General features: G+C 45.0%; 1 protein-coding gene and 1 pseudogene across 1 annotated transcript in view; one reads left to right on the top strand and one right to left on the bottom strand.

Moving 5' to 3' along the window:
* The window catches only part of LOC124545790 (endochitinase A-like), a 394,777-nt gene that overhangs the window by 296,843 nt on the left and 73,023 nt on the right, over positions 1 to 24,911 (top strand). The gene's annotated exons all lie outside the window — the stretch shown is intronic.
* LOC124546370 lies at positions 8,977 to 9,093 on the bottom strand (annotated as a pseudogene).

Here is a 24,911-nt window from a genome sequence, read left to right as displayed (position 1 = left end):
AAAAAATGGATCGGTTTAATTCATTTTCGAGATGTAGTATCAATGTGGACTGAAATGTACTGTTCCTTACTAGGAATTAAGTCTTTAGTCTGAGATCAAAAGATTTTTATAGGAAAGAGGTGTAAACTGAGCTATAGGAATTTGTGGTTGGAAGAATGGCATCGAAGATTTTGAAATCGTGCGACATACAGTGTGAAGCTGGAGAAGTGCAGTCTGCGTGGAAGATAGCTCTTTTTAGTTTACTCTAATTAGAAAGTCCCTAACGTGCGCGTGAGCAGATTAAACGACGATAGTTTCGACCAAGCCTCAGATTCAGATTTTACCGTTCGTAATTAATTTGCTTCGCTTACTGGATGTTACAAAGTCTACTACTGGAGGAGTTCACGTAGCCCTGCAGTCTGCGAAGCCAATCTGTGTGAGAAAACGCAATTTTCTGCACGAAAAACTAGTCGTTTTATTTCCACAGTGAAAAATGAATGATTCGATAATGCCGGTGTCCAGCAATTACCAAAAGAGAAAGTCAGGCCCCGATGGTAGTTGCGAAAAGGAAATAGCCAGGACCCCATGAGTTCCTTGCAGTACTTGCAGATAGGTCTGTTGATATTTTTAAAAATAAAAATATATCCGATAAATCGATATTTAAAAATTTATTAATATCGTCTCGCGTTGAATCGGAGAAAGATATCGATATATCGAAGAAAAAGTATCGATAAACTGGCCTATCAAAATATCAGCTGCACATATTAAACATACTGCCGGTTTTAGGGCTATATATTTTAGTACTGATTTATTATTAGGTATTCTGTACATTACCAAACTAGCAACCTGCCTATCCCCCTTAGAGACAGAATTGAAAGGAAAGCGATGCACGTTCATGCTTGGCGATAACCACTTGGCTGGTGTGAAGAAATAGCACATTAGTTGCGTAAAAAATTGTTTTTTAAAGTAGCTGGTGTGGTATATCTCCACATCGGAAATCTTCTTACTCCATTCAAAAGATACCCCTCAGTGCAATCGGACTTCTTTGTGGCGCCTATGCATGCTTCACATAGTCAAAGAGAAAGACTGGACGTGATGAAACCCGAAAAAGTAGCAAGATACCTTCACACAGTGAAAGTAAAATTATGTTCCACTACAATTTCAAGTATTTAACGAAAATTGAGAAAAAAGTAAAATAAAAATATCGGTACCCGATACTGCCATTTTCATATCGATACACCTGGTGGAAAATATAGCAAACATATATCACTATTTTTTGTAAAAAATATCGATATATAAATATGTTATCAACTGCCCTAGTTGCAGATAGCTTGTTATATCTCTACAGTAATATTCTCCATAATCTTAAGTAAATATTATCTAACACAATGTATGCAGTTGACAATGGAACAGTGAAAAATTGTCCTAGAAATTTTATCACAGTGTAAGAGCGTTATGTAGAGGAATACTCTAACTGCGGCTAGGAGTATTTACTGATTGAAAAGTTACACATTCACGTTTAGTAAGAACTTAAATGAAACACTAAACACAACAGAAACGTAATTATAGATTTGATATTGGTACCACAGAGGGACACGAGAAAGTTGTTTTCTTCTATGTATCGGACTTTAACAGAACACCTCAACAAAATGCTCAATATGGATGCCGATTGTAACACGGCAAACATCAATACGTGCGTGTTTTTCATTAAAATAGCGAAATAAGAATTTCCCAGGAAACCCGCTTTGAAAAGTCTGTTCATTGGGCTGTCTGTCTGCAGGCGCGAACTACTTCGATGAGACGTCACGGAGTGTATGATTCGCCCACAGGTTCTGTCACGCCTGTGACCGTGTGCAACTACGCCGGCGCGTGTATTACGAATGGAAACTCGGAGAGGTTCTCTATCCGATAATGCGTGTCATTTTTCTGTATGCTTTGTAGGTCTCGCGCAAAGATCGTGTCAAATCCCGTAGATACTCATGGCTAATCCTGTACTAAACGCATCCTTAGTGGATTTTATACTTACTCATCTGTGCTTCCAAGATTAGAACTCCCTCTCTTATGTTGTTTCGCTGTAGGCGCACTTGCAATAAACTTACGAAAAATTGTCAGATACTTACGTCGAGATCTTTTGGCTTTGTAGCTTTCACACTTTGTTTCTAATCGGCTGCAAGATGTAAGACACTTCAGTGCTACTCTGCCGAGAACTTTTGTTGTAACACTTCATGATATAAAACGAATATTTACTAGTACGTACACGCTGCGGAAAATGGACGCACTAACAAACATGTCACACAACATTTATTTTATTTCTATTATATAGATAAGAAATGGAAATGGTTCACATTTGCAATGTAGTTTAGGCGGGGGGTGGGGGGTGCTGAAAAGTAATGCCTCCGAATTTATGTAAAAAATCTTAAAAGCTTTTTAAATTAAGCAAACGTTATTAACTGTCTACATCTTTATTCTTCATGTCTAAATATTTTGCAGCCCTCTGCCGCTAGAGGCCGCAGAATTGTAGTGTGTAACATGGCGATGTGTAACGTAACTATGACGGTGCGTGAGAAACAGTGTCGTGTTATCGGGTTTTCAATTCGAAGAGTTCACGACCGCATTGAGCACCCTCTGATTCAGAAAGACAGTGCCAAACGAAACACAATCGCTGCAACAAGATTTTACAGGGACGGAATCAACAAACTGGTCTCTCGTTGGGAGAAATGTGTTCATTGCCATGGTGACTATGTTGAGCAGTAAAGATGTAGACATGAAGAATAATGATATAGAACATTAATAACGATTGGCTTAGTTAAAAAGCTTTAACAGTTTTCACATTAAAAAATCCGGAGGCATTACTTTTGAGAATGCACTGTAGAACAGGTTTCCATAGCTCGTCCAATAGCTGAAAAGACGAAAAGAAGGAACATTAAGATGTTAACTTCCGCCCACGACTAGATCATCGGAGACGCTGCACAAGATTGGATTAGTGAAGGATGGGGAAGGAAATCAGATTGTTTTTTCGGATGAACTATTCTGGAATTTATCCTGAGCAATTTGGGGAAGCCACGGAAAATCTAAATCTGAATGGTTCGATAGGGAATTAAACCATTGCCCTTCTAAGCGCGAGACCTGTGTCGTAACTCCTGCACGATCTTTCTCGGTAGGTCTACAAAGGGCAGACGTTATTATGGCATCCATAAATACATGTGTTATCCGGAAGCATCTGCTCATGGGTCTCCAAATCCGCAATTTCCAGCTCTTCCGAGCAGCAGTCCTGTGAGGTTCGAGTAGCCCCATATTATGTTCCTTCGATGGGACTGACTAGAGTTGCGCTCTACCAATACGACGCTTCACTTATTTTGGTACACTACATAAATGACGAAGTAAATTTTAGAATTATCGGACATATTGATAGAATTTGCAAGGAAAGAAACATAAATGAATGTATAACAAGGAAATCTGGGAACCGACGATTTCTCTTTGTTTGTTTGCTTGTTCGTTTGTGCATATTTAGAACAGCACGTCATTCAGTATTAGTCCATTATGTATTTTACATTTTCGTAAAACATAAGTTGCATTTCATAATTAATAAAAATTACACTCCTGGAAATGGAAAAAAGAACACATTGACACCGGTGTGTCAGACCCACCATACTTGCTCCGGACACTGCGAGAGGGCTGTACAAGCAATGATCACACGCACGGCACAGCGGACACACCAGGAACCGCGGTGTTGGCCGTCGAATGGCGCTAGCTGCGCAGCAATTGTGCACCGCCGCCATCAGTGTCAGCCAGTTTGCCGTGGCATACGGAGCTCCATCGCAGTCTTTAACACTGGTAGCATGCCGCGACAGCGTGGACGTGAACCGTATGTGCAGTTGACGGACTTTGAGCGAGGGCGTATAGTGGGCTTGCGGGAGGCCGGGTGGACGTACCGCCGAATTGCTCAACACGTGGGGCGTGAGGTCTCCACAGTACATCGATGTTGTCGCCAGTGGTCGGCGGAAGGTGCACGTGCCCGTCGACCTGGGACCGGACCGCAGCGACGCACGGATGCACGCCAAGACCGTAGGATCCTACGCAGTACCGTAGGGGACCGCACCGCCACTTCCCAGCAAATTAGGGACACTGTTGCTCCTGGGGTATCGGCGAGGACCATTCGCAACCGTCTCCATGAAGCGGGCTACGGTCCCGCACACCGTTAGGCCGTCTTCCGCTCACGCCCCAACATCGTGCAGCCCGCCTCCAGTGGTGTCGCGACAGGCGTGAATGGAGGGACGAATGGAGACGTGTCGTCTTCAGCGATGAGAGTCGCTTCTGCCTTGGTGCCAATGATGGTCGTATGCGTGTTTGGCGCCGTGCAGGTGAGCGCCACAATCAGGACTGCATACGACTGAGGCACACAGGGCCAACACCCGGCATCATGGTGTGGGGAGCGATCTCCTACACTGGCCGTCCACCACTGGTGATCGTCGAGGGGACACTGAATAGTGCATGGTACATCCAAACCGTCATCGAACCCATCGTTCTACCATTCCTAGACCGGCAAGGGAACTTGCTGTTCCAACAGGACAATGCACGTCCGCATGTATCCCGTGCCACCCAACGTGCTCTAGAAGGTGTAAGTCAACTACCCTGGCCAGCAAGATCTCCGGATCTGTCCCCCATTGAGCATGTTTGGGACTGGATGAAGCGTCGTCTCACGCGGTCTGCACGTCCAGCACGAACGCTGGTCCAACTGAGGCGCCAGGTGGAAATGGCATGGCAAGCCGTTCCACAGGACTACATCCAGCATCTCTACGATCGTCTCCATGGGAGAATAGCAGCCTGCATTGCTGCGAAAGGTGGATATACGCTGTACTAGTGCCGACATTGTGCATGCTCTGTTGCCTGTGTCTATGTGCCTGTGGTTCTGTCAGTGTGATCATGTGATGTATCTGACCCCAGGAATGTGTCAATAAAGTTTCCCCTTCCTGGGACAATGAATTCACGGTGTTCTTATTTCAATTTCCAGAAGTGTAGTCGATCATATAACTTCTGCGCTTTTATGTAACCAAAGCAATTATTTTTGATGCAAGTACAGCTTACATGCACAAATATTAAAAATATGAGTAAGTATTGTTATTATGTACTCATTATAACGTTCTTCATCATGATCTAAGGTAAGAGTTTCCTGTTATTAATGATGAATGCGAAAGTTGTTTATAAACAATAGAAACATCTTTTATAAAAGCTCTGGAAAGTATTTATGAGAAATTTGTTGTATTTTTGTTTTGCGGCATTTTTCCCTTATTTTTACCTTTTTGTTGAGGAAAGTGCGTTTTCTAGCACTTTACGATAAATCTACATCGTTTTCTCTTATTTTTACAACAACATCCCTCTGTTTCAGGATACAAATCCACAATATACAAATAAAACCTGAACTAAACATTGACAGTTTCAGTTTTGTTATAAATACTGTCTGTTCTCAAATAGCAGACAGGAGGATAACTATTTAGAACAAAAATGTTCTGTATGTTACCTGGCCCTTTATATATTATCCCTGAGTTTCTAGACAGTCCACTGTTTCTGGGTTTTAGAGGAATGTACACTGATTCTTTCTTTCTTTCTTTCACTGGTGCCACGTCTTGCGCTGTCGCAGGGTCGGCATTTTTAGAAACAGATTTGGCAAGGATAGTGGAAAGGGGTGGCCGGATACCCTTCCCGCCGCCACCCCGTACCCCTGAGATGGAATTAGTGTACCCCTGCTGTCTTCCTCGAGTATAATTAATGGAAAAGTGGGAGTATGTTCAGATGTCTCTGAGTCGTGTAACTGAGACGGAACGTGAACGTGGAGACCAGCCCGGTATTCACCTAGCAGGATGTGGAGAACCGCCTAAAAACCACATCCAGGCTGGCCGGCACACCGACCGACGATGGTAATACCCCGGGCGGATTCGATCTGGGGCTGGTGCGCCTATCCGAGTCCAGGAAGCAGCGCAGTAGCGCTCTCGGCTAGCCTGGCGGGTGGAATGTACACTTGTCGTGTATGTAAAAAAAAAAATACAGCCGTTATGGGAAAAACGCCCTATAACTATGCAACACACCTAACGTACAGGTAATGCGGATACGACCTTAACTGACGAAAGCTACTTGTAAAACTACCGTAGTGTACGCTTACTTACGGTAGTATACGGTAGCCTACGGTAGTTTTACAGCTCTGGGCCTCCTCGCTCTCTGTGTCCACCGCCCGCCGATCCCGGCGCCGCTGGTGCCGTCAGAGCGGCCGTGTAAACGCCGGGTGCTTTCACCCCCGACAGACGCATCTCACACTTTCTCGCCTCACCACGCCACGAGCTCACGTGCGCTGCCAGAGGCGAGCGACTGTGGTCGAGCCGACTCCTCGCTCCTCAGCCCACAGCTGCAGGTGGAGAGAGTCCTACCTCCCGGCCCACACCACGTGAATTTCTCTTGCGGTGTAACTTCTTTGTGTGGACCGCCTCACAACTACTCTCACCGTCACAACAACACCTGTCACCCAACGGGTTCTTCATCCGAGGACAAGTAATCTTTTAGCCTTGCAGTGAAACAATGCACCGCTCTCTCCCGAAGTATCCTTAGCACGTTGTCGCGTTCTGACATTCACGTACAACTTTCAATGTACATCTATATGATTGTTCCGCAATCCAACTTAAGTCTTCACAGAACCACTTTGAGAGATCTGGCAATGAACTAAAGGACGATGAATCGTTGGGCGAGGCGTCTGTCATCATCGCAACAACGGAGCGCAAACCTGTGTGATCTCCCACGTGCCGACGAGCTGCATACAGTTGGGACTCCTGCAGTATTTGAACCTGCGGACACTCTCATTCGAGGTGATCGACGGATCACAATAAAACGCCTCACTGCACAACTAGATGTCTCTGATGATGTTGTTGATGCACTTTTCCCCTGTCTGGGGTACTCAAAGGTGTGTTTGTGCCCGCAGGGTTCTTCGCCGCCTAACACAAGACCATGACGAGCTTCCATCTGTTTGGCCCAATGAAGTATGCACTCGGCACTTTTCATTTGATTCGCGATCTTTTAATCGCCATTTTGTGCACGACTGTGATTTAGTTGTCGTATCCGTTAGAAACTGCAATGATACTTTTCGTTTCAAATTGTACCTAGCGGATGGACGTATACGGACATGCAGACAATCTCATGAGTCTATGGACCCTGCATGTCAGCAGGGAGCTGTTCAAGCTGGTGGAGGCTCTGTAATGGTGTGGGGCGTGTGCAGTTGGAGTGATATGGGACCCCTGATACGTCTAGATACGACTCTGACAGTTGACACGTACGTAAGTGTCCTGTCTGATCACCTGCATCGATTCATGTCCATTCTGCATTCCGACGCACTTGGGCAATTCCAGCTGGACAATGCAACACGGAATACGTCCAGAATTGCTACAGCGTGGCTCCATGAACATTCTTCTGAATTTTAACACTTCCGCTGGCCATGAAACTCCCCAAACATGAACATTATTGAGCATATCTTGGAGGCCTTGCAACGTGCTGTTCAGAGGAGATCTCCAACCCTGGTGATCTTACAGATTTATGGACAGCCCTTCACGATTCACGGTGCCAGTTCCCTCCAGCATTACTTCAGATATTAGTCGAGTCCATGTCACGTCTTGTTGAATCACTTCTGCGTGCTCGCGGGGGCCCTACACGATATTAGGCAGATCTACCAGTTTATTTGGCTCTTCTTTGTAGCTTTAGTGTTACTAAAGAAACGATTCACCAAGTTTTTATTCGGTTTCTTGCCCCCCCCCCCCCCCCCCGAAAGTGATACACGGCTGAATTTACGAACAGTCTGCTAGCAGCAGGAGTGACTTTTCTCCAGCCTAGCTACACCCATTCCTCCGGAACTTTGGGCGGCTGTGGGCTGTGCAGACCACGAGCTGGTCCTGACCGCCACGGCTGTTCGCGAATTAGCTCCTCCAACTGCGGAGAAAGCACCGTGCGCCTCATTCGCACTTTCTCCGTCAAGCGCACACTGTCGGGGCCGGCTAACCATTGTTTCCACAGGGAAAAGACCGCTGCGGGAGGTCCAAACGACCACACTGAGATCCGCGCAGATATGGCCCATGTTCCAGCAGCTGTCTGCCGTGGCGCACTTAGGTCTTAATTAGACAAGAAGCTACCGTAGCTTTGTTAGTGGCTCATAATACCTGCAGAGAGTGCCGATAGTAACGCTTGCGACCCAGCTCGCACATTTAGTGTTAAAAATAACAAAAGAATTAAAATTTCTCTAAGTATCAAGGAAAACAGGTTGAGGAAGTGAAAGAAACTTAACGCACTTTTTGAAGTTGTGGCAAAAGATTAGTTTATTATTTAACGAAGATAATTCTTCTTTGTGGGTTAGCGTTCGGAAACCACTGTTATCTTTGAACCCCACTACACTGAGGTGACATGAACATCTACATATGGCGCTAGTGCCGCGTACACAAGGTATAAAAGATCAGTGCATTGGCGGAGCTGTCATTTGTACTCAGGTGATTCATATTAAACAGTTTCAGACGTGATTACGGCCGCACGACGAGAATAAACTGATTTTGAACGCGTAACGGTAGTTGGAGCTAGATGCGTGGGATATTCCATTTTGGAAATCGTTAGGTAATTCAATATTCCGAGATCCTCAGAGTCAAGAATGTGCCGAAAATACCAAATTCCAGGCATTGCTTCTCACCACGGACAACGCAGTCACCGACGGCCTTCACTTAACGACCAAGGGCAGCGACGGTTGCGTAGAGTGGTCAGTGCCAACAAACAACCAGCACTTCGTCTTCAGGCCACAAGCGGTCCATAGGGACCATCCTACCGCCGTTGTCATCCTCAGCAGAGGTTGCGGATACGAGGAGCGTGAGGTCAGCATACCGCTCTCCCGGTCGTTATGATGGTTTTCTGTGACCGGAGCCGCTACTATTCGGTCGAGTAGCTCCTCAGTGGCATCATTGGGCTGAGTGCACCCCGAAAAAATGGCAACAGCTCATGGCGGCCGGATGGTCACCCATCCAAGTGCCGGCCACGCCCGACAGCGCTTAACTTCGGTGATCGGAGGGGAACCGGTGTATCCAATGCGGCAAGGCCGTTGCCAACAAAGCGACACACACTGCGTGAAATAACGGCAGAAATCACCCCAGCACATACGAAAAAGATATCCGTTAGGAAAGTACGTAGAACTTTGGGGTTAATGGGCTACTGCACCAGACGACCGACGCAAGCGCCTGTGCTAACAGCACGATATCGCCTGCAGCTTGCCTCATGTGCTCGTGACCATATCGATTGGACCCTAAAAGAAGGATAAACATTGGGTTGGTCAGATGAGTTTCGAATTCAGTTGGTAAGAGCTGATAGTAATTTTCGAGTGTGGCGCATACCCACGAAGCCATGGATCCAAGTTGTCAACGCCGGTCTTTCTGGCCGAGCGGTTCTAGGCGCTTCAGTCCGGAACCGCGCGACTGCTACGGACGCAGGTTCGAATCCTGCCTCGGGCATGGATGTGTGTGATGTCCTTAGATTAGTTAGGTTTAAGTAATTTTTGAACCAAGTTGTCAACAAGGCACTGTTGAAGCTGGTTGTGGCTCCTTAATAGTGTAGGCTTTGCTTACATGGAAAGGACTGAGTACTCTGTTCCAACTGAGCCCAGCATTGACTGGAAATGGTTGTGTTCGGCTACTTTGAGACCATTTGCAACCATTCATGGCTTCATGTCCTCAACCAACCATGGAATTTTATGGATGGCAATGCGCCATGTCACAGAGACGCAATTGTTAGCGACTGATTTGGAGAACATTCTGGACAATTTGAATGAATGATTTGGGCATCCAGATAGCCCAACCTGAATCCCATCGAACATTTATGGGACATAATTGCGAGGTCAGTTTGTGCACAAAATCCTGCACCGGCAACATTTTCGCAGTTACGGACGGCTGTAGAGGCTGCTGAGTCCAATTAAACTTCCGTCGTCTCTAGTATGGCCCCAGAACCAAAGGTAACGATATTGCATGCATCTTCTCGATAAAGAATAGAAACGATAGAATTTGCAGACTGCATCAGTGCTATTATGCACTTTAAAAAAAGAAAAAAAGGTGGAAATCACATTATATGTTGTGACTATTTTGTTCAGTTACTCGTTTCGATATATACATCATCATCAGATTAATAATGCCTTAGGTGAACACGTCATATATAGGTATGTAGTCACCTATCTTATCAAAAGACAATGCGAAACAATCACCCAAACCTTTGTTAATCTGCTGATGATGTGTATATCGAAACGCGTTATTAAACAAGGCAGTCACCAAGCAACTTGTGACTTCCACGTAGATTTATAGCGGCATAATAGCACTTATGCAACCTTCAAATTATGTAAAAACGTGTGCATATTGCTTACGTGACTTCGTCACACCTGTTACAATAGATCGTTGTATGGAGATCAAGCGCACGGACCGCAGCAGACAGCTGTCGTACAATTAATGTTAACTCTGGTCAAAAAATATGTGCACTGGCAGTATGTAGATTTGATTTGAATATGTAAGTGAAACATAACAAAAAGCAATATTACTACCGTGTAGCTCAATATCGGGAAACAAAGTCTCCAGAAATTCATTTACTACGACATTTGCCACTACTTATCCAATACGAAGTTGTGAGATTAAACAGAAAGCTATGCTAAAGCTTTGTGCATGCCAACAAATTGGTGAATAGAAGCTTCAAAGTAAAGCCAGTGAGGTACAAGATACAGATGTTGATGATGATGTGGCTGTGGCTGCGGTTTAGTAGACAATTCTGTTGGTGGCGAGTAGGTCGAGCATTGTATCAGCAACTGAAAGTGAAGGGTGGCGGGTGGAAGGATGAGGCACAATATAAGTTGTGGGCACGACTGCTGGTCATTGGGAAGTGTGGGAGTGAAGCTGGAAATTTAAACACTAATAATCTACGCTCATATTAGGAGACTGTTTGAAGCTTTGGAGACTTAATGAAAAGCGAGGGCAGCGGACGTGGATTGTCTTGATAGACGTAAATAGAATCAGCGTAGCTAGTCAGTCAAGTTTGCAGTTATGAAACCGACACTTCTGGATGGTATGCTAAACAAGGACCGTTCTCTCAGTTAACTCACGGGCAAGTGAAGTGTTATGTTGCTTCTAATTGTAAGGTGTTTCTACGGCGTAACGCGAAATGTATACCTTCACCGTATTTTGAACAATGTCTACATTTCAATACGATTTTATGTGACTCCATTACCTCAGCATAGTGGTAAGTATTTAGGATTGGCGTACGTTCTGTGTAACAAACCGGGAATTTCTCTTAAACTGACTAAACCGGGGCGTAATTTGGAAAACGGAAACGGGGACACTTCTCTTAAGCTTAAAAATATTATTAATTAAGGGAAATAGTTTTTCAGTTTGTTATTGCTAGCCACCCGGGGTGATCGAGCGGTTCTAGGCGCTACAGTCTGGAACCGCGCGACCGCTACGGTCGCAGGTTCGAATCCTGCCTCGGGCATGGATGTGTGTGATGTCCTTAGGTTAGTTAGGTTTAAGTAGTTTTAAGTTCTAGGGGACTGATGACCTCAGAAGTTGAGTCCGATAATGCTCAGAGCCATTTGAACCACTTCTTCTTGTTATTGCTACCGTCTGTAGCTATACCAAAATAAAGCACCTTTGAAAGATCACTGCATATTTGATTGACAGTGTCGCGAGTTAACACAGACTTCACAACTGCTGTCGATTTTGATCCACCCAACGTCACGTTTTTTGTTGACTCTGAATCATTAAAAAGTTTGGAGCTTAGCCTAGAAGTACACTCCACTGATTTCAAAGACGTATGATGTTCAACGGTATGATAGCATATTACCAATTCCGCTGCCGTTACTAATTTGCCCTATTAGAATGAATTTGAAACAAAACAACTGTCCATTTTGAAGAGCTTGGAGGGCACATGTTTGATTTATGCTTTACGATAGCTGAATGACCCTTAATATCTGCTCTTCCTCCATGCGCAGATGGAAACATAACACAAATTACACATTCTACTTCAGTCACTTCTCCCTCGTTTTATGGTGCAAATCGCTCTAAGCACTATGGGACTTAACTTCTGAGGTCATCAGTCCCGTAGAACTTAGAACTACTTAAACCTAACTAACCTAAGGACATCACACACATCCATGCTCGAGGCAGGATTAGAACCTGCGACCGCAGCGGTCGCGCGGTTCCAGACTGTAGCGCCTAGAACCGCTCGGCAACTCCAGCCGGCCCCTGGTTTTATGAAGAACCATTGTTCTGAATATTTTTCTAGGAATGAACACTTTCTATTAGGTACTCGTATTCTGAGTTAATTTGAAACAGTCATACATTTTCATAACAAATCGACAGTGATAGGACTCAGACAGAGTAACTGAGATATATGTTGGTGCAAAGCATGAACTGAACAGAGACAAGGGACATTAATTGAAACTCATCAGCGTTACCACGCAATAATATTCCCTAAAGGAGTCAGTCAGCGGCAATAATCAAAAGTTACGGTATTTAGGTTAATAGCAGGAGTTGGAAACATCGAAGCCGGCCGAGGTGGCCGAGCGGTTCTAGGCGCTTCAGTCCGGAACCGCGCGACTGCTACGTTCGTAGGTTAGAATCCTGCCTCGGGCATGGATGTGCGTGATGTCCTTAGGTTGGTTAGGTTTAAGTAGTTCTAAGTTCTAGGGGACTGATGACCTCAGATGTTAAGTCCCATAGTGCTCTGAGCCATTTGAACCATTTTGAAAACTTCGATACAAGCAAGAATTTGGCAAAAAAATAGATGGTATGAGAATATTTTTCTGTAACCTGAAATCCGCGACAAAGTGCCGTTCAGAAAGTATATTTCGGAACACCGAGTTCTCTATTCTGAAACCGGAACCGTCCTGGAAAAACGGGACATCTGGCTAACCTATAGGGATTAACAGATTTATGTTTCTTTTTATACTATCGCATTTCTAACCATTCTCTGTAACCTGAAATCCGGGACAAAGTGCCGTTCAGAAAGTATATTTCGGGACACTGAGTTCTTTAACCTGAAACCGGAACCGTCCCGGAAAAACGGGACATCTGGCTAACCTATAGGGATTAACTGATGCGTGTTTCTTTTTATGCTGTTGCATTTCTAAGCATATGTTTCAATGCTATTTTCCTAAATAAGTGTGTGACACAATTCTGCTCTGATCGTAATGTGTGTTCGAGAAGCAGCCTCACTAGGAGTTAGCCTGTTACGAGATGATCCGAACGCAAGCTGCGACGTTGGAGGTGTTCAATCAGTAGCTCCGTCAAGCCTTGTTACAAATTGGCCTCGCATCTGCGCCCTTATTTCATCACACTTCTTGCGACACTTGTTGCACGGCATACAAGCTTATTAGTGCTGGTGCTTAGTTGGGAGCTGGACTCATTTCTACAGGCCGTTTCATTTTGCTGCGCCATACTGCATCCAGTACTTGCCTTTCTTGTCCAGCTGGTAACAAATAAAATCACAAAAAAGTAGACTATCGCTTAAGCTTACCGGTTGTTCTGAGGTTGAGACGTTGCATAATAAATATTTCTTCTGCATGTAGAACCATTATTTCTTATGATTGAGAGCAAGCGTGATAACTGGAGCAAAATGTACAGGTTTGAAGAGCTAAACAGTCTTGGCTGCAAAACAGGCTGTTGTTGTTGTTGATGATGATGATGTTGAAGCGTTGTGCTGGACAGTGTTAACTGAGCATTGGTGCTGTTATTTCTCTACAAACTACTCGTTTTTTTACAAAATGATAGTTTCACTGTCGAGAGCGTACTAGATAGCTGTAAAGTGTTCTTTTGTATAAGAGACGATCAAAACGTTGCAGTCTGAGGGCCTTGCCGCAGAATATCAGCAACACCGATGCTGGTGTATAAGCACCAACATGTAGACAAGTGTCTAGTGTGGAATTTGTGTGTTCCCGAAGTGCATGCGATAAATGCGGATAAATGCGCCCATACAGGACCAACGTCCTGTTATCCTTTTCTTGGCCGAGCGAGGTGGCGATGTGGTTAGCACAGTAGACTCGCATTCGAGAGACCGACGGTTCAATCCGGCGTCCGGCCATACTGATTTAGGTTTTTCGTGATTTCCCTAAAATCGCTTCAGGCAAATGCCAGGATGGTTCCTTTGAAAGGACACGACCGACTTCCTTCCCTAATCCAGCGAGACCGTTGACCTCCCTGTTTGGTCTCTTCCACCAAAACAACCAACCATCCAATTCTTTTCTTGGCTGGCGAAGAACAAGCGCCGGGGAGTGGCGAATGTGTCGAGAACCGTCTTTGTTTAATAGTGCTCCAGGGGGTACCGCTATTTCATGATAATGCACAGGCCTGTATCTCGAATGTCGGAACGCAGTAGCTACGCCAACTCAAGTGGAAGACATACAACATTTCCAGAGGAAGAGCTGGAGTTGAAGACGTTCTGATGTGACAGCGAATTGCTTCATCATCCTTACAGACAGGAACAATGTCCTGGCACTGCACTTATTTCCACAAACTCTGATTAAAATGATAACTGCAACACGAAATCTCTGTTTCAGGAAAGAAACTTGCTGCTTATTGGAAGATAGCCATTTCGAAATTCATTATGGGGGAAGTAGGGTTCCAGCCCATCACCTTGGATTTAACATCACATTTTGCTCGCTTTTTGTTCGGCAGCTAAGCTCAGAAAGATGGAATTGTGTTTGTTTCCTCTCAAGTACCTCTAAGATCAGCGTGCCCTATACACGAGGGTCCAAACTCGCGAACGTTCCGTCCATAAAGAATGATTCACAGCGTGATAAACATGATTTTCCCTTTATGCTGGCAAACGCCAATATTCTGTCATTAGTTCCTCTCTTGTCATTTACAAGTAAAAATCTGCTGCCGTCGTTCATCAGTGAATTATCTTCTTGAAAGAATATTTCTCCAGCATTGATTGGGTCTTGTGTAAGTTCCACATATTTTAGCCTAATGCGATGCAGCGATTGTTTCGCACTTCCATGTGGCGGTAATGAAGTTACCGACTCGTAGCATCGACTGAACAGCTGTCCTGGTACTTCAGCGTAAATTGGTGAAATTGTAGTATCTATTTCTCTTGCACGTTGTTTTACATTTACAAAATGTTTTCGCACTTCATTTGTTGGGATACAAACATGGCTACCCTCGCTCAAAAGTATAGTTTTTTAGTGAGTAGACTTCCTTTCCACTTATTCTTTCTATAGTTTACGCAACGCCAAAATGTTACATGTTCTTTGTTGGTATGGTCCACAACATACTGATGCCAGTTGTTAATCGCCGGCCGGAGTGGCCGAGCGGTTCTAGGCGCTACAGTCTGGAACCGCGCGACCGCTACGGGCGCAGGTTCGAATCCCGCCTCGGGCATGGATGTGTGTGATGTCCTTAGGTTAGTTAGGTTTAAGTACTAAGTTCTAGGGGACCGATGACCTCAGAAGTTAAGTCCCATAGTGCTCAGATCCATTTGAACCATTTTGAACCAGTTGTTAATCAATAAAGGCTGCCCTTGGTGACGTAGATGAACTCCACCTCCACAACACTAAGAACACGGACAACTATTTACCAGTCCGGGATGAACAGCAGCTCCGAATGCTGGAAGAAAGCCACGCACCACACCCGTTTTGGTGTGTCAATAAACTAAAGCGAGGGCGGAGTTCTTAGTGCAGGAAGCGGACTTTCTCAGTAGTATGTAGCAGTCAGCGGCTGGCGGCCGATGTATCCTACTTTAGGAACAGCCTCTTCCGAACCACTGCTACGTTAAGTGTGTTATGCTACGTCACTCAGTGCAAGTGTTGGAAACTCCATCCTGAGACAGATTTAACGATTAAACAGTACCATTTGCTGATACGAGATTTCAGCGACAGCTACGCTGAATGTCAGTCAACACACCTGTTTTTGTTCCGCCGACGCAGAACGCCGGCGGCGAAGAAAGGAGCCACCACCTCCACCTCCAGCTGCAGGCGTAGCGTTTCGTCACCGGCTGGCGGCCCATTCGGTGGCGAAGCTGATTGTGTGTGAGCGGTGAAGAGAGGGGGCGCTATTATCGGAAATGGGGTCCGCGCCGTGCCGCAACACTCACCATTGCCACGCTGTACACACACGTCATGCAGTTTGTATACCTTCAGTGTGCGTTCCACCACAGCGACTCGCCGCGTTCTTTGGTATCAGACCTTCAAGCCTTATTTCCTTCTTTCAGCGAGTTTTCTACACCATGCGGTGTGTCTCGTATCCCAGTTTCCATCTCCTTCAACCCTGCTACTCCTCTTGTTGAGTGGTCCTGTCCTGCAGCGCACGCTTCATTCCATCGTTCCAATGTAGCCGGGGTCTTCCTCCTTTTCTGAGTCGCAGAGGTCTCTAGTGCCATATTTTAGAGGGCTATCTTTCCTCTGACATTGTTCTAAGATATCTGTATCATGTTAGGCGTTTATTTTCAATTGTGTCTACAACATGTTTTGAAACTCCCATATGTTCTTGTAGCACTTCGTTTCTTATTTTATCTCGTCTTGTCACTTCACAACTTCATCTTCAAAACCCTATTTCCATTGCCTTTAATTTCTTTTCACTGACCCTGGAGACATCCCGCAGTTCAGCATCATACAGAAGAATGGTCTCAACTACAGTTTCATATATCCTCCTTTTCAAACTTTTTGACATCGTTTTATTCCATATAATGGAGTGTAACTGCATAATTTCCACCTTTCCTATTCTGTGCTTTATTTCCTCGTTGCTTCCATCTTCATCCGAAATGATTGTCCCTAAATATTTATATGAACGGCTACAATTTACTACAGATCCATCATCCGTAACAAACTCCCTTCCTACTCCTCCGACAAACAAGTTTCAGTCTTTGTAAAAATTTTCATGCCCCACTACTCATATTTTTCTTTGAGCTCTCTGAGCATGTAACATAAATCCTCTTCTTCCTTGGCAAAGATGGCCTGATCGTTGAAGAGATTCAGAGAGAACTGGATGTCATCGCCTGCTCTAATTCCCATTTTTGCACCCCCTTTTCCAATTTTGTAATACTTCGTTCAAAAATATTTTAAATAGGGTAGGTGTCAACAGCTTGTTGTCTGAGTCCTTTGCTAACCTTAAGTTTCTGTGATGGTAACTCCCCAACTTTAACACGACAAGTTTTATCTGAATACAGCTTTCTAACGGCTCTTACATCAGATTTATGAATTTTCTGGTTTTTCATTGCTTCCTCTATCCTAGATCTTGCAACACTTTCAAAAGCCCTCTGAAAATCTATAAAACCCATGTGTGTCTCCAAGTTACCTGATAGTGTTTTGCCAATCACCTGTCTAATGCTGCATATATTATTGATACAAGACCTTCTCGCCCGACAGTCACTCTTTTCTTCTACTTTCTTGGTTTCTCTCTCAATTTTATTTTGAAGTATATTTCCATATAGTCTCGTCCCTCGTTTTAAAAAATCTCCTTAGCAGCTTTCATGTTCACAAACAGACACTTAACGCTAGGTGATCAAAAGTGGCCGGACACCTCTATGTAATGCCGAATTGACAGGATGTACATCACTAGAGGTGGACCTGCTAGTATAGAAGGAGACAAGGTGTACTGTGTTGTCTATAGAAAAGCAGTTAAAAAATGGCTCTGAGCACTACGGGACGTAACTGTTGAGGTAATCAGTCCCCTAGAACTTAGAACTACTTAAACCTAACTAACCTAAGAACATCACACACATCCATGCCCGAGGCAGGATTCGAACCTGCGACCGTAGCGGTCGCGCAGTTCCAGACTGTAGCGCCTAGAAGAGCAGTAACAACGGAATGAGTCGATCAGGAGAACTGAGTGACTTCGGTCGTGGACCAGTCATCTGAGTCACCTGAAAACAGCGAAATTTCAACGCTTCTAAAGCTGCCCAAGTCGACAGTTGATTGTGAAGCGGAAATGCGAAGGAACAGCAACATCAAAACGAAGGCCAGACAGACCGCACGTACTGACGGACGGCAACCGTCCTGCATGCGGAGTGTGCTTTTAACAATTCGCCAGAAATCGACGGAAGGAATCACTTGTAGTTCAAAGCTGCTTCCAGCGTACCAGATAATACAATGACTGTGTGTAGGGTGTGGTGGTACCGTCGAGCTGCTCCACAGAAGCCACCCATTTCTGTAGTCAGTGCTAAGTAACGCTTGAGGTGGTGTAAAGTGCAACGCCGATGAACAGTGGATGACTAGAAACGAGTGTTTGGAGGAAGGAATCACTCCATATCCTGTGGCAATCCGACGGGAGGGTTAGTGTTTGGCTACTCCATGGAGAGCGTTACCTGCCATCATATGTAGTGGCAACGACAAGGAGGTGACGTTTTCGTTGTTAGGGTGTGATTCCTTTGTAGTGCCTAACAAAACGCTAATTGCGGAAGGATATGAACACAATTACAGCGTTGTGTACTGCGTACAGTAGAGGAACAGCTGGGAGACTACCAGTATCACTGTTTGTATGAGCATGACAATGCAACCTATCTCAAAGAAGCATCTGTGAGGCAATGATTTGTAGATAATAACTTTCCTAAAGTGGCCTGGTCTTCCCAGAGTCCCGACCTGCACCCAGCTTTGCTATGAATCAAACAGTAGCCGCACGGGATTAGCTGAGCGGTCTAGGGCGCTGCAGTCATGGACTGTGCTGCTGATCTCGGCGGAGGTTCGAGTCCTCCCTCGGGCACGGGTGTGTGTGTTCGTCCTTAGGATAATTTAGGTTCAGTAGTGTCTAAGCTTAGGGACTGATGACCTTAGCAGTTAAGTCCCATAAGATTTCAGCGGCTAAGGTTACTACCTTCTTTGGATTCTGCTCTTGAGGAATAACTGGCTGTCGTCTAGCCGCAGACATTTAGACACCTCTCTCAAAGTATCCCAGACGGAGATCAAGGCGAAGGGTCGAGAAAACTCATATCAGTGTCCAGATACTTCTGATCAGATAGTACATAAGCACTTGAATTGAACTTTGCTGCTTTGTTGGAGAACGGCTTCTGCAGCGACAGATTAGTTCGGCCTGTTACGTGATTTTGATGACGATAGGTGTAGTATTTGCAGCCAACGTGACAGCCGATCTCAGAGCAAGTCGCACAAAACCAGCTAGTTTTGTTGGACCTGACGGAGGGTGAGAAAATCATTTTTGACGTCGTACAGCTTTTACGGCTTTTCGTATTCCATGGCGTGAGAAGTTTGCCGTGATTACGTCGATAAGAGGAAAACCAGAGTCAACTGTCGTGGACAGCAATATATTAATTGTACAGGTCGCAGTTAGCTACTGATGAGCGTTATTGTGGATACATTATCCACAGCGAATTAAATCAGTGGTCATCTGAGTGACACATAGAGCGTTAGTTGAAGAGCCATACATTGCACAACTTGCTTCTCGCTATAGCGCACCGGAGCTACCGTCACACAAATGTGTGGTTTGCTCACCGCTCTTGACAGAGCAGAACTTAACATGGACGTAGGAAAACAGCTGCCTGTCGCTCGAAGCATGGAAACAAGCTACTCGTACTGACGGCGTGCGCAAAATTTTTTTATTCATCACAGTTCAAAACAAAGAAAACGTTAAAACACAATACAATTCTAAATCTGCAGTCTAATATTAATGACTGAGAGATATCACGGATTGTGAGTCCAATGTTCAGCAGTCAGAATGGCACGGTCATTAGCTACAAACAGTCTTCCGTGTCACAGGATTCGCTCAGATTACTGCAAAGCAACCAGTGTTCGGAGTTCTGCCTTGAACCTGATTGACAAACTTCATCGTTGCTGCAATCCCACGTCTTCACACTGATTTTGCAGTTTGGCACTCTTGTTCTCTATCTGTTGAGGGTCTTCCTAGTCTCGAAGGCACGCCCAACGGAACACGATGGTAACCACCAGTGACAGGGTAAGTTTTGGAAATGTGGTAAGGACTATGGGACCAAACTTCTAAGGTCCCTAGGCCTACGCCCTACTTAATCTAACTTAAACTAACTTACGCTAAGGACAAGACACATACCGATGCGCGAGGGAGGATTCGAACCTGTGACGGGCGGAGCCGCGCGAACCGTGACAAGATGCCCCAGACCGCACGGCTACCACGCGCGGTGGTGACAAGGTAAATGTACGTCGAATATCTGTCAAGATAATGGACACTATATTTCAACAGCGCACCGTTTAAGCAGGCAGTGGAAGTACTCTCGCCCGGTCATGTTTGAGTGGGACGAGAAGTGTTCTCAACACGCCTTTCAGCAGCGAGCGATATAGTAACCTACATCCCAACGGCAGATCCTGTGCATATATTTGCTCAGCTGAAGAACCTTACAGGCGAAAATGCAGGACAATGATCGTTCCAGGATGAGTCAGAATTGCTTGAGAGAGAATCTGCGAGCATGACTTTGCTATCGTAGCCTTCCGATCACTTGACTGCTATTGTCAATGAGAAGATATGAGAAGGCTTCTAGTGAGATGCGAGCGTCTTCTGGAAAGCTTTGACCAGTCTACGAAACTTATGGGCGTAGATTGAGAGGTGATGAATCAGGATGACTCTCCAACAGTTTCAGCATCTCCTACAGTCGGAGCCAGGAATCGTGAAGAAACTCTTCATGCCGATTGATCTAACTCTATGCTGAGTATGTACAGGATGTCCAAGTTGCAGCTATAATTGAGGAGCAAGCCAAGAGAAAACTATATTTGCATTGCTCTGGAAATGCAAATGAAAGAAAATATGACCGATGTCATTTGGAGATTCCAATGAACATGTTAACCAGATACCTGGCCAGTAAGGAACTTTACGAACATTAAAGAGAGAGACGAGGTATGTGGGCATCTGGCGTTTAGCTTATCATTACTTGTCCTGGGCCTCCAATTTCTTTAATGGATGTGCATCAGTTACCTGAAGCTGCTGGATAGACCAGTTAACTGTACACGAACCAGTGGCAGAAGAGAGTACCCTATCCTCTGCGTCTTCGCACGTATAACTCGCCTATCTCTCGTACGGTCGCTAGAACATCAATGCGGGTAAGCTATCCAATGGAGGAACATGTGCTACGAGGCACGCAGCGGCCGTCACGCATTGATGACAAGGGCACGCTCGCGGTCTCTAATTAGCCTCTGGACATGCTGTACGCGACGGTGGCGGCGCGCGGCGGTGAAATGCGGAAGTTGCAGCCCTCCGTGAAGAGGTAGCTCCCCCTCTTCTAAAGGAGGCCCGCTATGATGTTCCTCGGGCGTGTTAGAAAGTAAGAGCGACGCACACACACACACACACACACACAACACACACGCAGTCGTAGCGCATCGTCCGTATCGAACCGCGCAGGAATGCAGTGCCCTGCGCCGGGGCCCGTCGGCTTTCGAAAGGTCGGCTGCCTCAAGCAATAAATTTCATCCCATTATTGCGTAATTGGCTGTCTGGCAGCGGAGGTCGCAAAAGTTTAATGTGCTCGTATGTCGTCGCAACAACGATGGTCGCTTTGGTCGTATGCGGTGAAAGCAGAATTCTGCAGCAGTCTTGGAATATAAAGTATAAGGTTTGGGGGATCTTCAGAAACAAAGGCTAACTTTGGGCCCAGATTATTTTTGATTTGTGTTTTACACATACGTGATCCAGTCACGAGTACATTTTAGTGAAAATATTTCTTACCGGGAATATATGCAGTATTATTAGGAAACTACAATATGGCCGCTGTTTTTTTTTCTTTTTTTTTCCTTACCGTTCACAGCAGATACACAAAAGTACGTTATTTATGAAAAATAGTACTTCAGATCATTCACAACAAATTACACGTGAAGAAGGTCAATGCAAGATTGATGCCATGACTTCCGTCGTCAATGAAAAGGAGCCAGTGGGAACTGCCCCAACCACTTGTTAAATCAATGTAAAGAGAGTGAGCGAAAACATTCAGATTTCGTAATTACGTCGGATCTAAGAACGACTCATCTTTACCAAAGTTCCATAAAAATGTTGTCGATTGCGGTGAAAGCGGAGGCGATCAAGAGAGACTTCGACTAAAACAGCCATGATCTATTGACACTGAAAGCGATTTCCCTTGTTGCAATACAAGGACAGGTGTATCACCGGAAATCTCTGTTGCGTAAAACCCTGAGTTGTCATTACGGAATGAAGACAAGGAAAAATGAAAGAAGAATGCGCCAGTCAATACGTGTGTGCTTGCCGAGTCCGCACTAACTCCCCTACAGACTAGATTTAGCACTTAGTGAGTCCCGAGAGGAAGATAGCTTTCCGTGCCGCAATGACGCAAAACGTGCGTTTCTAATGGATCTGGCGTTTCTTAGCACATGTGCTAACGCAAGTCGAAAGCAGGTGAAACCGATGTTTTCTTTAAGTCACCAGACGTATTAACTAAATATGTAACTTTTGGAATTAACATTTCAACGATAAAACCGATTCTTTTCCTTTGCATAGTGTTAAGACTCTGTATTCACTTTATTATTTACCTATCTAATCGTGACATCTTCTGAGTCGTTTTAGAAGAAGTGTACATAGTGTTTTACATGTACTTCAAACACGTAAAGCGTGGAGACGTGTGTAGAGTTGTACCTTCCGTCAAACACACTAAACTGAAGCAGAATTGTCTACTGCAGGCACTCGAACTTAATGCGCACACTCTTGTCACTGTACAATGAAGCAAGAAGTAAATATCAATTCTGTTACAAACTGCGAAAGTGGAAGACGGTGACATCTGTTACGTGCAATTCCGCGGAACAGAATAGATATCATTACCAAGTAAAGCTGAGACGCACTTGTATCACTGGGCCGAAACATAAAACCAGAAGATAAAATGAAACGCATTTCTACACGTTAAGATTTTCTTTAGCACAAAAGGGATGCACAATGCTGCAACAAAATGTTTTGATCACTTACCCAGTGATACAAAATGTCTGACATAAAGCAAAGTAAAATTTGAAAAGAAATTTCTTGGAATAATTTCTATTACTCTAATGTGTAATGTGGTTAGGACTTACTATTTCACAACATCTGTATATCTTTCTTCATTTTGCCAAAAAAATGTTCCGTAAGTAACCATAGGTACAAATTAATTTACGATGTGACTGTGAAATGACTCATTCCACATCATTACGATTTATCGAGCAAAATTATTTACAGAACAAGAAATTAACTAACTAATTAAACTATGTTGTGTGAAAAGTTGCGTGAGCTTTTGTATGCATTTTTATCTATAATACGTTGGCTGCGTAACCAGTAAACTACGTCCACACGGCGATAGGTGCCGCTTCTTCGTGAACTTTGTTAGTTGCATTTTTGTGACAACGATATCAGGCATTCGCAGTATAACATTACTACAACTACGTCGTACTGATTTTACATCAGTGAAAAATTGATCAGAACTATTTATAATGAAGCATACAATGAAGGGTGAAAGTCCGAAACAGAACACTGCGAATAACAAAAACAGACGTACGAGAAATAAACCATTACGGAACTGGTTGAGAGCTACCAGTTAGATACGTAATACAATTGATTTCCAAAGACGTGTGGCATCAACAAATCGATTGATCCCAAAAGAAGAAACCTATGACTTCCAACTACTTGATGCACATTGCCAAACCTGAAATCAGTCCAATGGATATAGCTGTCTTGGCGAGTGAAAGTATTTTATGTTTATATTCTGCTTCCTCTCTTGGGCAATACCATAGGCTGACGTTTTAGGACGCACTTCGTATGGCGATTGTTAATTACTTGCCCCATACACTGAAGAATGTTGGCAGTTGGGCGCAGTTACGAACACGCCTGGAGAGAGGCATTGTTATCCGGGCCAGCAGACTGTACTTTCTATCCCCCCCCCCCCCTCCCCCAGCTTATCTTCTCGCCTATCCGCCCCACCCCCGCTTCTCCCCTCCCCCAACCGTTCCAGCTGCTGAAAAACGCCGCAGGCTGTAACGCTGGATTCCGCCCGGAGAGCACCCGCGCCGCACCGCGCCGGCTGTAATCTTAATGGAATGCTGCCATAATTGATGTTTTCGACACGATCGTTTCCAGCTTCGTAATAAACGGTTTATCCGATAGACAGAAAGTGAGCTTTTAATTATGTTGAAACGGGCAGCGTTCCCGGGGCGGATTTAATCTCGAGGAGGAAAAAGGAGTGAGGAGGGGGACGAAGGAGAGGAAGAGCGAAATCAGAGAGATGGAGGGGGGGGGGGGGAGGCGGAAGAACATCTGCGAAACGAGCGTTGCAAAAGGGAATTACTTTATCTTTTCGTCTCATTTAACGAGGACTAGGTTGGCGTAAGCGTGAGACATCTCTTTCACGATTTCTTCGTAAGCCACAAACGAATTACTACGTTTAAGCAGGCCAGGTGAATTAAGGAAGAGACTTGTTGGAACGAGCGAAAGTAGGAAGAGTGGACATAGAAATGATGATTGCCTCCCAAGAATGTACGGCAGATGAGCAACGGTGGCACAATCACGGTCGGAAGACTGTGATCCGTGGCCTAGCCATTCGGTGTGCTCCAGGGCCCAGCTTCACGAAACGACTTTCCTTCCGGCGGTGACTGTTTTAAGGCTGTGAGTAACTACTAGGGACTCTGATTATAAGTATGTCGTCTTGGGGAATTAATGTGGTGTGAGGCCATTCGTCATCGCAAACTACTAACAGTTCGGAAGAAGGCGCCGTTTTCATATGACTTCGCTTACAAGGGAAGTACCAGGTCTAGAACATCTACATCTACATCCGCAAGGCACCCAACGGTGTGTGACGGAGGGCACTGTACGTGCCACTGTCATTACCTCCCTTCCCTGTTCCAGTCGCGTGTGGTTCGCGGGAAGAACGACTGCCGAAAAGCCTCCGTGCGCACTCGAATCTCTCTAATTTTACATTCGTGATCTCCTCGGGAGGTGTAAGTAGGGGGATGCAATATATTCGAT

Source organism: Schistocerca americana, chromosome 8 (genome assembly GCF_021461395.2).
Source record: "Schistocerca americana isolate TAMUIC-IGC-003095 chromosome 8, iqSchAmer2.1, whole genome shotgun sequence".
NCBI classification, from domain to species: Eukaryota; Metazoa; Arthropoda; class Insecta; order Orthoptera; family Acrididae; genus Schistocerca; species Schistocerca americana.
The sequence above is the reverse complement of the archived record's forward strand: the minus strand, read 5'-3'. Positions and strand labels throughout refer to the sequence as shown.